The sequence below is a fragment of the Apium graveolens genome, chromosome 9, assembly GCF_009905375.1.
Source record: "Apium graveolens cultivar Ventura chromosome 9, ASM990537v1, whole genome shotgun sequence".
Lineage (NCBI taxonomy): Eukaryota > Viridiplantae > Streptophyta > Magnoliopsida > Apiales > Apiaceae > Apium > Apium graveolens.
Genome location: NC_133655.1, coordinates 199,060,308 through 199,073,258, shown reverse-complemented (window position 1 = coordinate 199,073,258; position 12,951 = coordinate 199,060,308).

Below are 12,951 nucleotides of genomic sequence, written 5' to 3'. Positions count from 1 at the left end.
CTCTTTATCATTCATCACTCTCCTATTCTCAACAAACATCTGATTTCAAACTCACCTCCTGTTCATCTCTCTCTCTCTCTTTTTCAAATGGGTGCCCTGGTCTTTTACAGACTTAATCATGGAGCTTATCAGCATGTTTATCAATTAGATGAAGATCAAATTTACTTTGATCCCTTCGGACTCCGTGTCCATCTCAGGGGGGTTGTTTGTAGCCCATTTGATATTCCAAGAGAGATCTTTGATGAACTCTCATGGGATCAACTCAGCATCCTTTTCTTTGAGACGGAAGCCTCTCTCGAGCAGGAGAGACGTGCAAGAGTAACTGAGCAGCATCGCCTTGCTGCTCTGGAGTTGCAGGAGAGAATCATTTCTCTTGCACACTCCATGTCCAGAGCTTATCAGCGCAGGGCAAGGAGGTTGGAGGCAGAGAAGAAGAAGTCCAAACTAGAGTAGTTAGGATTAGGATTTACTTGTTGAATCTATGTCTTAATGAACTATGTTTCCATTATTCTTGAAAATCCAAATTCTTCTCTAAGCTTTCTTTTGTTTATGTATTGATTCCTATGTGCTTATATCTGTATTAAATATTGTCTTCTCTGCAATAATGCTTGAAACTAAAATATGCATTACAGGTCCAACACAACAGGGAATTCAGATAATCTATCCACAGGTATTAGTGCTAAAACTGCAGCTAAAACATTTCAAAACCAAACTGCAGTTCACCAAAGCACAGCAACACAAACACAAACTCAAACACAATCCCACTCAGGTAACTCCCAAAAGGAACTTGTTTTACAAAAGGACAAAATCCCCAGAATGTTCTTCAGTTGTTTTGTTGTTTGAGAAAACAAAAGAAACTGGTATCACAAACATGGAAACTTATCGATTTTTCATGGATATCTCTAATGCACCTTCATGTGCAAAACAGTCCTCACAGACTGTTTTTAGCACATAAAAGCAACGAAAACGTAAATTTAAATCTTAAAAAAAATGAAACCCTCCACAGGATCCATGCGAAAAATAATATTTAATTCATAGTTCAGTATGTTTACCTTAAGAAGCTTTACGTTAATGGAAAGATGGAGGTCTTTAATAGCGATCCAAGAACGATGAGCGGAGATCCCTAGCAGCTGCTCCTCAAGTGTGAAGCACTCCACCGGTATCCACCAAGAGATCAATGTAATGGAGGAGGAAGAGATTGAGAGAATTAGTTGTCTCCCTCTATTTCTACTTTAGAATTAGGGTTTTTTATTTTGGGTTAAGGCAAATAGGGTTTATAATATTATATTCATAGGCAAAATTTTCAGCTGAAAATTTTTCATAAAATATTATTATTATTAACCCTTTAATTGATTATTCTTATTAACCAACTAACTAATAATTAAAACACCTTTTAATCATTAATCCCTTTTCTAAACACTTTAGAAAAATAATTCTCTCACTTGATTTAATTTCCAAAATTAAATTCTTAATTAATACTATTAAGAACTTTTATTAATTAATTTATAATTAATTAAATCTCATTTAATCAATTATTAAATTTGCTAATTAATTATTTATTTAATAAATAATTATCAGCCATTATTAATTAATTCCTCCACCATTAAATCATTCTCTTTTATGGTGTGACCCTGTAGGTTCAATATTAAACCGGTAGTAGAAATAAATAATAATAAAACTATTTTATCATTATTTATATAAATTATCTAATTCATTAAATATGATTAATTAATTAATCATATTTATTCTACATCGTGAGGGATACTTCTCAGCATATCGTGACTATCCGGATAATACGAATTCACTGCTTAGAATACCAAGAACCCATTCAGTGAATAGTTACCGTACAATCAATTCCTTCTACCCTGCAATGTCACGATTGAATACAAGGCATGGAACTTGTGTCAAGCCTATCTTATTTAATCATATACTTTCTCATTCACTATGGTTAGTTCTAATTAATGTAAATTAGAAACTCCTTTTTAATTTCATTCACTCTGGCCAGAGATTCCTGAACTAGCATAAGTGGATCAGCATTGAATATTCTCTTCCTTCACTGGAAGGGGTAAATCCTTTATTGATCATACACTATCTTCGTGTACAAATTCCTATACCCAGTAGAGCCCTTATAATTGTCCCTGGAGACTAAGAACTAAACCAAAGCATAGTTCAGTGTACACAAGATGACTATGATGACCTCAAGTCTAAGGATGCTTGTACAACTATCACTATATGAACAACAACTGACACGTGAGTGAACTCCATCAGTTGTTCAGCTGTGTGAGTCATGTTCAGTGAACTTATTCTATAATAAGCACCTACATACTAGTTATAGTGTCACCACACAAATGTCTATGAGAACAGACATCCTTCATTATGAAGCAAGCATAGTATTTACCGATCTTTGCGGATTACTAATTACCAGTTAGTAATCCTACGACCAGGAAATATTTAAGTTTAGAGTTATCATCTTTTAGGTCTCATTATTATGATCTCATCATAATCCATAAAAGGTTTTACTCTAAACTATGGTATATCTTATTTAAATACTTAAATAGATAAAGCCGCAATAAAACCAAAACAGGTCTTTTATTAATATCAATGAAATCAAAACAGATTACATAAAAGTTATTCCTAAATCATCATACATGATTGGAATTTGGACACATCTCTTTCAATCTCCCACTTGTACTAAAGCCAATCACTCTGGTATCTAATACTCATCTTGTCTTTATGATGATCAAAGTGACTTTGAGAAAGTGGCTTTGTGAGTGGGTCTGCTACGTTGTTATGTGTGTCAACTCTCTCCCACTTTCAATCTCTTTCAATCTCCCACTTGTACTAAAGCCAATCACTCTGGTATCTAATACCCATCTTGTCTTTATGATGATCAAACTGACTTTGAGAAAGTGGCTTTGTGAGTGGGTCTGCTACGTTGTTATGTGTGTCAACTCTCTTGACGTCTCCTCTTTCAATACAATACAAGAAATGTTACCGCGCTCCCACTAACCCTTTTGTAGACACATGGTTCATCTATGTTTTTGATAAAACCAAACTCTTTGATTGTCTCATCAAAACGGATGTTCCATCTACGAGAAGCTTACTTTAAACCATATATGGTTCGCAGCAGCTTACACACTAGGTGTTCATTTCCTTTGGAAAGAAAACCCTCTGGTTGTGTCATATACACTTCCTCTTCAAGTTTCCCATTGAGGAAGGCCGTTTTCATGTCCATTTGCCCGATCTCATAGTCGTAGTAAGAAGCAATCGCAAGCAAAATCCGAATTGATTTTAACAGGGCTACAGGCGAAAAAGTTTCATCAAAGTCTATCCCTTGCCTATGTTTGAATCCTTTTGCCACGAGCATGGCCTTATAGGTCTCCACCTGGCCATCTGCTCCAATCTTTCTTTTGTATACCCACTTGCACCCAATAGGCTTAACACCTTCAGGCGCCTCAACCAGAGTCCATACTTGGTTGGTATACATAGATTCCATTTCGGATTTCATGGCACTATGCCATTTTTCTGAGTCAACACTACTTATAGCCTCATTATAGGTCACAGGGTCGTCATCATCAATGATTGACAACTCATTGTCATTCTCAATGACAAGGCCATAATACCTCTCAGGTTGGTGAGACACTCTCCCTGACCTACGAATGGGCTGTTCCATAGAAGGTTGTTCAGTCGGAACAGGTGTTTCCACTTGAACCGTAGTAGTTTGTGCTTCTTGAACTTCATCAAGTTCAATTTTGCTCCCACTGTTTCCTTCAAGGGTAAACTGCTTTTCCAAGAAGGTAGCATGTCTGGAGACAAACACCCGATGATCGGTATAAAAGTAATACCCTAAAGTCTCTTTAGGATATCCTACAAGATTACATTTTACGGATCGAGATTCCAGCTTATCTGGGTCAACTTTCTTGACATAAGCTGGACATCCCCAAATCTTAACGTGTTTAAGACACGGTTTCCTTTCTTTCCATATCTCATATGGAGTTTGAGGAACAGATTTGGAAGGCACCTTATTCAGTAAATATGCTGAGGTTTCCAATGCATAACCCCATAGGAATACTGGAAGATTCGCATAGCTCATCATGAACCAAACCATGTCTACCAAAGTTCGATTTCTCCTTTCAGATACCCCATTCAACTGTGGAGTATATGGAGGAGTCCCCCGAACCTACAACAAGTTCATAATGTGTTCCATGTGTCAATGCTAATGAAATATCATCGGGATACCAGACACATAGTGGAGTACGAGCATGTGGATATGCAACCGGATCTAACTTACGTGAAGAAACCAGTAAAGATTATGGATAAGAAGGAGCAGGTGCTTCGGAACAAAGTGATCAAGCTAGTCAGAGTGTTATGGCAGAATCATAATGTGGAAGAGTCAACTTGGGAACTAGAGAGCGCAATGCTAGAAAAGTACCCCCATTTGTTTTCTATTTTATTCCGGGACGGAATCCTTTTAAGGAGGGGAGACTGTAATAACCCCAAAATTTTGAACTTTTTGTAACCCTTATGAATAGTGTTTTTGCTGATATTGCTGAATAAGGAAACTTTTCATGCCACACTATGTAGGGGTTCTTTTATAGATATTCTGAGATTTTATGGGTACTCTATATGATATATAAGTGTATGTAAAGATCGTCAGAATCCAAATTTGAACCTTTTGATTTTTCCCGAAAATCCACCAGATATCGAAAGAATTGAGTATAAGGTAATAGGATAAAAAGGAATTAAATTTAAGGATTTTAATAGAGGATCATAAAAGGAATATAATGTATTGAGAAAGGTTAAGGGAACCTAAGTAATAAGATCCCGGGTATGATCCCTCAAACGATAAATGAAAACGAAAGTTAAGCGAACCGTATAACAGATCAGCAGTCATTAGCCAAATAATTAAAAGCTAATCAAAGAGATTAGTGAGGATGATGTCATCAAACCAATAAGAAGAGGACAAAGGAGGGAGGGTGACATCACATGGTGACATAAGCATGACCAAGCAAAGTGTGTTGTTGGTTGAATTTGAACCACACAAAAATTACCATGGTAAAAAGGTAACAAAACAAAAAAATCAAATTGTCAACCAACCAAGCCAAAACATTTCATTTCACCAAAAACACAAAATTATCTCACCATTCTTCATCAAGCTCTGGACTTTTTCTTCTTTTCCAAAGCAAGAAAATCAAAATCCTAGTTCCAAGCTTTGTTAAATTGCAAGGTAATTATCTAAGACTCCTTATGCATAGTTATGGATATCCTATAAGTTTGAGCTCCTAAATCATTCACAATCTCTTCCTAAAAATCATGGAAGAAGATGGTGAATAGTGTTTTTCAAGAACTAAAATTTTTGTTCTTGAAGTTTTGTTTAGATTAAGCTTGGATAAGGACTTTAAGGGTGATTCCAAGCTATTCACTTGATTCTCCACTCTCCAAGGAAGGTATAACCCCTCCAAACCCTAACTTTATTTGAGTAATTAGGTTTAGTTTTGTTGTTATAATTCATGAGAGGCTTGCTTGTTGTGAATGTGGAGATTAGTTGGTTTTGTGATGTTTTTGGAGTGGTAGTTCTTGGATTGTTGATTAATGAACTTAAGAGTAGTTTAAATTCATGTTTAAGAATAGTATAAATTGATAATGTGGAGTTTTTGGGGCTGTTATGATTAAGTATGGATGGAGTTTTGGTTGGGATGTTGATTGTGAATTGATTGTGGGTTGATTTGGAGTGGTTTAAATTTGGGTAATTGCGTAAACATAGCCGTCGTAATGTCCGATTTACTTTAGGCTGTTTTTGTTCTTAACATTAGGACCCGTGAACTCACTGCTAGGTTTTTACCATTTCCATGATTAGATATTTCATGTTACGAGCTTCGTTTTGATATGTAGTTCGTTTGATTCCGATGTACGGTTTAGGAGAAACGGCCGTTTTAAGTAACAACGTTTCGCGAACGAATCATTACCCCTCGCCTTACTTTGAAACATAGGTTAAAGACCTAAAATAACTAATTGGAGTATGAAACATTTATGTAAAGTGTATTAGGCAGTTGGTAAGACACTCACGAAAGAATCGCCTTAAAACTCTTAACGGTTAATTTATTAAAAATGGTGGAGTCGAGGGTACTCGAGCGACTTAAGAGAATTATTAAGCGCAAAGCGAGCGTTAGAGTCTAAATTGGTTAAAGTATAGATTTATAAGTGACTTTGTTTTAATTCCAACTTATATGTTGTTTATAGGTTACCAAACTCGTCCCAAGCCATTTATAACCCCTAGTCGCTCAGGCAAGTTTTCTATCTGTTATACTGTTGTTGTGATGTATACATTTGTATATGCATTATCTTGCGATAGATGCATGATGGTTAATTAGCAAATTCTTGCGATATATTGTAGCATGTGATATGGTATATATGCATGCCTGTTTCGTATTCTTGACACATATATCTGTTGATTCAGTTGATAATACCTATGCTAGAGATAAGCGGTAATTGGCATATACCCTTAGTATAGGGGACCCAAAGGTGAACTTTTTCTAAAACCGGGAGTCGAGGCTCCCGAGTATTATATATATATATATATATATATATATATTTATTTATTTATTTATATATATATATGAATAGTTTTCAAAACTATGAATCGAATAAGGTTTATTCGATAACTTTATTTTACTATTGAATATTATCTTGAATATTCATTCGAGGGCTTATGACCCCGTTTAATTATTACTGAATATTATTTTGAATATTCATTTGAGGGCTTATGACTCCGTTATTTTATTAATGAATATTATTTTGAATATTATTGGTTGTGCGTATTCGTCTTATGTGCATCGCGAACATATAAGATAGGGTGTTAATCTCTTGTGAAGCGACGGTGGATCTTGAGATTTAGAACTTGCCATGCTAGCATAGGTTCATGTACGTTGTGCATGATTAGTGGGTAACTCTAACAGTTTTATTTGCCCTATGTAATCGAAAGGAATAACTTGTGCTTAAATCGTTGTGTTGTCAATTTCTGTAGACATATAGGAACTCAACATAATTGATGACTATTCAACTTCTATCTTAATTGTGGATGCTTGGTAGAATGGTATTAGTACAATGAAAGTTGGATTTTATCAGTTTCGTGTTATTCGATTAATGTCATCACTGTCACATGCTAAAGGTAATAACAATGGCTATAGAAGGAAGTAATAATGAAGTTGTGATCTCATGAGTGTTTTATTATTGATAAATTGAAGTGTTAGTTAAGTGGTTAATTAAGTAGTTAATTATAGTTAATATTTAATCAACAATTTTAAGTGTTATCTTAACATTGAGAAGTAATCATACATTGGTGAGTGAGTTTAATTAGACAAAAACTTAGTCTGAGTCTCTGAGGGAACGAACTAGAAAGTATTCTATATTATTTGTGAACGCGTATACTTGCGTGAATATTAGTGCATGTTTTCGCCCTAACAAGTTTTTGGCGCCGCTGCCGGGGACTCGGCGTATTTGTTTAGTTTATGTACTTACCATCATTGGTCATTAGGACTCAGTGATTAGGACGTAGTAGTTAATTACTCCTTTCGGTTGTGTTTCAGGTACTGTAGCAAGCGTTTATGCAAACTCGTTCTCGTGCTCGCAAGAGGACCTTAGATACAGCTGAGGAGAAAGACGAAGTTCTTGATACTCCGGAGAAGTTAGATTTTGAGGATTCGGATTCAGGAACTGAGCAGAAAGAACCAGTAAACATGGGAGATCGTATTGTTCAAGCTGATCCAGCTCTTATGGATTTTTCTCGGCCTAAAATTGATGACATTCAGTCAAGCATCCTTCATCCGGCTATTCAAGCTAACACCTTTGAAATCAAGCCGGGCACTATTCAGATGGTGCAGAATTCTGTTTCTTTTGGAGGAGCGGCAACTGAAGACCCCAACATGCACATAAGGAATTTTGTCGAGATCTGCAGCACTTTTAAGTATAATGGCGTGACTGATGAGGCTATCAAGTTGAGGCTTTTCCCATTCTCACTGAGGGATAAGGCTAAAGACTGGTTACATTCTGAACCAGCTGGGTCCATCACTACGTGGCAAGATCTTGCGCAAAAGTTTCTGGTGAAGTTTTATCCAATGGCAAAGACTGCTGCTATGAGGAGTGCTCTTACTCAGTTTGCGCAGCAACCTACAGAATCTATGTGCGAGGCTTGGGAACGCAAAAGGAAATGTTGAGAAAATGTCCACATCATGGAATGCCAGATTGGATGGTAATCACTGGTTTTTATAATGGTTTGGGGGCCCAATCTCGGCCCATGCTCGATGCAGCAGCTGGAGGAGCCTTATGGGCTAAAAGCTATACTGAGGCGTATAATCTTATAGAGACAATGGCTGCAAATGAGCATCAAAACCCAACTCAGAGGATGACTTCAGGCAAGGTCGCAGGTATTCTGGAAGTTGATGCAGCCATCGCTATTGCAGCCCAGCTCCAAGCGCTATCAATGAAGGTTGATTCTTTGGCTACGTATGGAGTTAATCAAATAGCTATGGTTTGTGAGCTTTGTGCAGGTTCTCATGCTACGGATCAGTGTTCTCTTGTCAACGAATCTGTTCAGTATGTGAATAATTATCAGCGACAACAGCAGCCTGTGCCAGCGACCTATCATCCTAACAACAGAAATCATCCAAATTTCAGCTGGGGGAATAATCAGAATGCTATTCAGCCAACATATCAGCAAGGAGTAAGTAAACAGTTTAACCCACCTGGATTCCAGCAACCACAGCAGTATGCTACAAGGCAATCATATCCTCAACAGGGAAGTGCAGCTGCACCTACTAGTGCTGATTTTGAGGAACTTAAGCTGTTGTGCAAGAGTCAGGCGGTTTATATCAAGACCTTGGAAAATCAAATCAGTCAATTAGCCAATGCAGTGCTCAATCGTCAACCTGGCACTCTTCCCAGTGACACGGAAGTACCAGGCAGGAAGGAAGCTAAAGAGCAAGTCAAGGCTATTACCTTAAGGTCTGGAAAAGTAGCTGATGCTGAAAAGGCAAAAGAAGTCGAAGCTGAAGTTAGAGATGAAGAATCTAAGCAAAAGGAGAAAGTGGCGGAACCAAGGAAGACTACTGTTGAACACACTCTGCCTGAGGCTAATACAGGGGAGAAACAGCTCTATCCTCCACCACATTTTCCTAAGAGATTGCAGCAACAAAAGCTGGATAGACAGTTCGGGAAGTTTCTGGAGGTGTTCAAGAAACTTCACATCAATATACCTTTCGCTGAGGCGCTGGAACAAATGCCTAGTTATGCGAAGTTTATGAAGATTATTCTTTCAAGGAAGGTGAAACTGGATGACCTTGAAACCGTTGCTCTCACGGAAGAATGTAGCGCTGTTCTGCAGCAAAAGTTACCACCAAAACTGAAAGATCCAGGAAGCTTCACCATTCCTTGCACCATTGGCAATCTAACTTTTGACAAGTGCCTTTGTGATTTGGGAGCAAGCATTAATCTGATGCCGTTGTCGATCTTCAAAAAGCTGGATCTGCCTGATCCAAAACCCACATACATGTCGCTATAATTGGCGGACCGTTCCATTACTTACCCAAGGGGCATAGTTGAGGATGTGCTCGTCAAGGTGGATAAGCTCTTCTTTCCTGCAGATTTTGTTATTCTGGATTTTGAGGAAGATAAGAAGATTCCCATAATCTTGGGGAGGCCTTTCTTGGCTACTGGCCGTACTTTGATAGATGTGCAAAAAGGAGAACTTACTATGCGGGTCCAAGATCAGGATGTGACCTTCAACGTATTCAAGGCAATGAAATTTCCTACAGAAGATGAGGAGTGCTTAAAAGTGGATGTGATTGATTCTGCGGTTACTTCGGAACTCGATCACATGCTAATGTCTGATGCATTGGAAAAGGCCTTAGTGGGGGATTTTGACAGCGATGATGAAGATAGCAACGAGCAATTACAATATCTGAACGCTTCTCCATGGAAGCGAAAGCTCGACATACCATTTGAATCTCTTGGTACTTCTGACCTTAAGAATGCTGAAGGGAAGCTCAAACCATCAATAGAGGAAGCACCTACCTTGGAGCTAAAACCATTACCTGAACACTTGAGGTATGCTTTTTTAGGTGATTCATCTACGTTACCTGTTATTATTTCAGCTGACCTTTCAGGTAGTGAGGAAGACAAGCTCTTAAGGATTTTAAGAGAATTCAAATCGGCTATAGGATGGACCATAGCAGACATCAAGGGGATAAGTCCTTCATATTGTATGCATAAAATTCTGTTAGAGGAAGGTAGTAAGCCAACTGTGGAACAGCAGCGAAGACTGAACCCGATCATGAAGGAGGTGGTGAAGAAAGAAATTCTGAAATGGCTAGATGCAGGCATCATTTATCCTATTTCTGACAGCTCGTGGGTGAGCCCCGTGCAATGTGTACCTAAGAAAGGAGGTATCACTGTGGTCACAAATGAAAAGAATGAGCTCATCCCTACTCGAACAGTTACAGGATGGAGAGTAGCATGGATTATAGAAAATTGAACAAAGCCACAAGGAAGGATCACTTCCCTCTCCCATTCATTGATCAAATGCTTGACAGATTGGCGGGACATGAGTATTTTTGTCTTCTGGATGGTTATTCCGGGTATAATCAGATTTGTATTGCACCAGAGGATCAGGAAAAGACTACCTTCACTTGTCCATTTGGCACATTTGCTTTTCGTAGAGTTTCGTTTGGGTTATGTGGTGCCCCGGCCACCTTTCAGAGATGTATGATGGCTATATTCTCTGACATGATTGGAAATAACGTCGAAGTGTTCATGGATGACTTCTCCGTCTTTGGACACTCATATGATGAATGTTTGAATAATCTGCGCGCCGTACTCAAAAGATGCGTGGAAACTAATTTGGTGCTTAATTGGGAGAAATGTCATTTTATGGTGCGTGAAGGCATTATCCTTGGGCATAAGGTCTCTAGCAAAGGTCTGGAGGTGGACAAGGCCAAGGTGGGAGTCATTGAAAACCTTCCCCCACCTAATTCGGTGAAAGGAATCCGTAATTTTCTCGGTCATGCAGGTTTTTATCGGCGATTCATCAAGGACTTTTCAAAGATATCTAAGCCGTTGTGCAATTTACTTGAGAAAGATGTGCCTTTCAAATTTGATGATGAATGTTTGGCAGCATTCGAGACTCTCAAGGGGAGTTTGATCACGGCACCAGTTATTACAGCACCAGATTAGACAGAACCGTTTGAGATGATGTGTGATACGAGTGACTATGCGGTAGGTGCAGTTCTGGGACAGCGCAAGAAAAATCTCTTCCATGTGGTCTACTATGCGAGTAAGACTTTAAATGGGGCCCAATTGAATTACACCACTACTGAGAAGGAGCTTTTGGCTATAGTCTTTGGCTTTGAGAAATTTCGATCTTATCTGCTTGGTACGAAAGTGACAGTATTCACTGATCATGCAGCTATTCGCTATCTGGTTTCTAAGAAGGATTCGAAGCCGAGACTCATTCGTTGGGTGCTTTTACTTCAGGAATTTGAGTTAGAGATCAAAGATAGAAAAGGTACTGAGAATCAAGTAGCTGACCATCTCTCTAGGTTGGAGAATCCCGATTCTACTTCACAAGATAGGACGTTAATCAATGAATCTTTTCCGGATGAGCAGTTGTTTGCAATTCAGGAGGAAGAACCATGGTTTGCAGATATTGTAAACTATCTTGTCAGCAATATAATGCCGCTTAATTTGACATCCGCTCAGAAGAAGAAGTTTCTGCATGAGGTGAAGTGGTATATGTGGGATGAACCATATTTGTTTAGACAGAGAGCTGATCAGATCATCAGGAGATGTATCCCGTTCTGTGAGACGGAGGGGATATTACAAGACTGCCATTCCACGGTTTATGGTGGACACTATGGAGGTGAGAAGACGGCAGCTCGTATTCTGCAAGCAGGTTTTTTCTAGCCTACTTTATTCAAGGATGCTCATCAGTTTGTTTTAAGGTGTGATCGTTGCCAAAGAGTGGGAAATTTGTCAAGGAAGGATGAGATGCCATTAAATGTGATGCTTGAAGTCGAGGTCTTTGATGTATGGGGAATCGATTTCATGGGGCCTTTTATCTCATCTTGCAATAATCAGTACATCTTGCTGGCAGTCGATTATGTCTCAAAATGGGTCGAAGTTAAAGCTTTACCGACAAATGATGCAAAGGCAGTGCTAAATTTTCTTCATAAGCAAATTTTCACAAGGTTTGGAACACCTCGGGTAATCATAAGTGATGAAGGATCACATTTTTGCAACCGTAAGTTCACTTCTATGATGCAGCATTATAATGTGAATCATCGAGTAGCTACTGCCTATCATCCGCAAACAAATGGTCAAGCGGAAGTGTCTAACAGAGAGATAAAGTGCATTCTAGAGAAGGTTGTTTGTCCATCAAGGAAGGATTGGTCTTTAAAGCTCGATGAAGTTGTTTGGGCTTACAGAACAGCATACAAAACTCCACTTGGGATGTCACCGTTTCAGTTGGTGTACGGTAAGGGATGTCATCTACCGGCGGAGCTTGAGCATAAGGCCTACTGGGCATTGAAGAAATTGAACCTGGATTTAGATGCAGCTGGTAAGAAAAGAATGCTTCAGCTTAATGAACTTGATGAATTTCGACTGCAAGCGTACGAGAATAACAAAATGTATAAGGAAAAGGTGAAGAGGTGGCACGATAGGAAGCTACATCCTAAGTTATTTGTGCCAGGGCAACAAGTTCTGTTATTCAACTCTCGGCTCCGACTTTTTCCTGGGAAGTTGAAATCAAGGTGGTCTGGACCTTTTATTATCAAAACTGTGTTTCCACATGGAGCGGTGGAAATTTTTGAGAATGATTCGGACCAAGCATTCAAGGTTAACGGTCAGCGGTTGAAGCACTACTATGGGGACATGGCAAACTGAGAGGTGGTTAGTGCC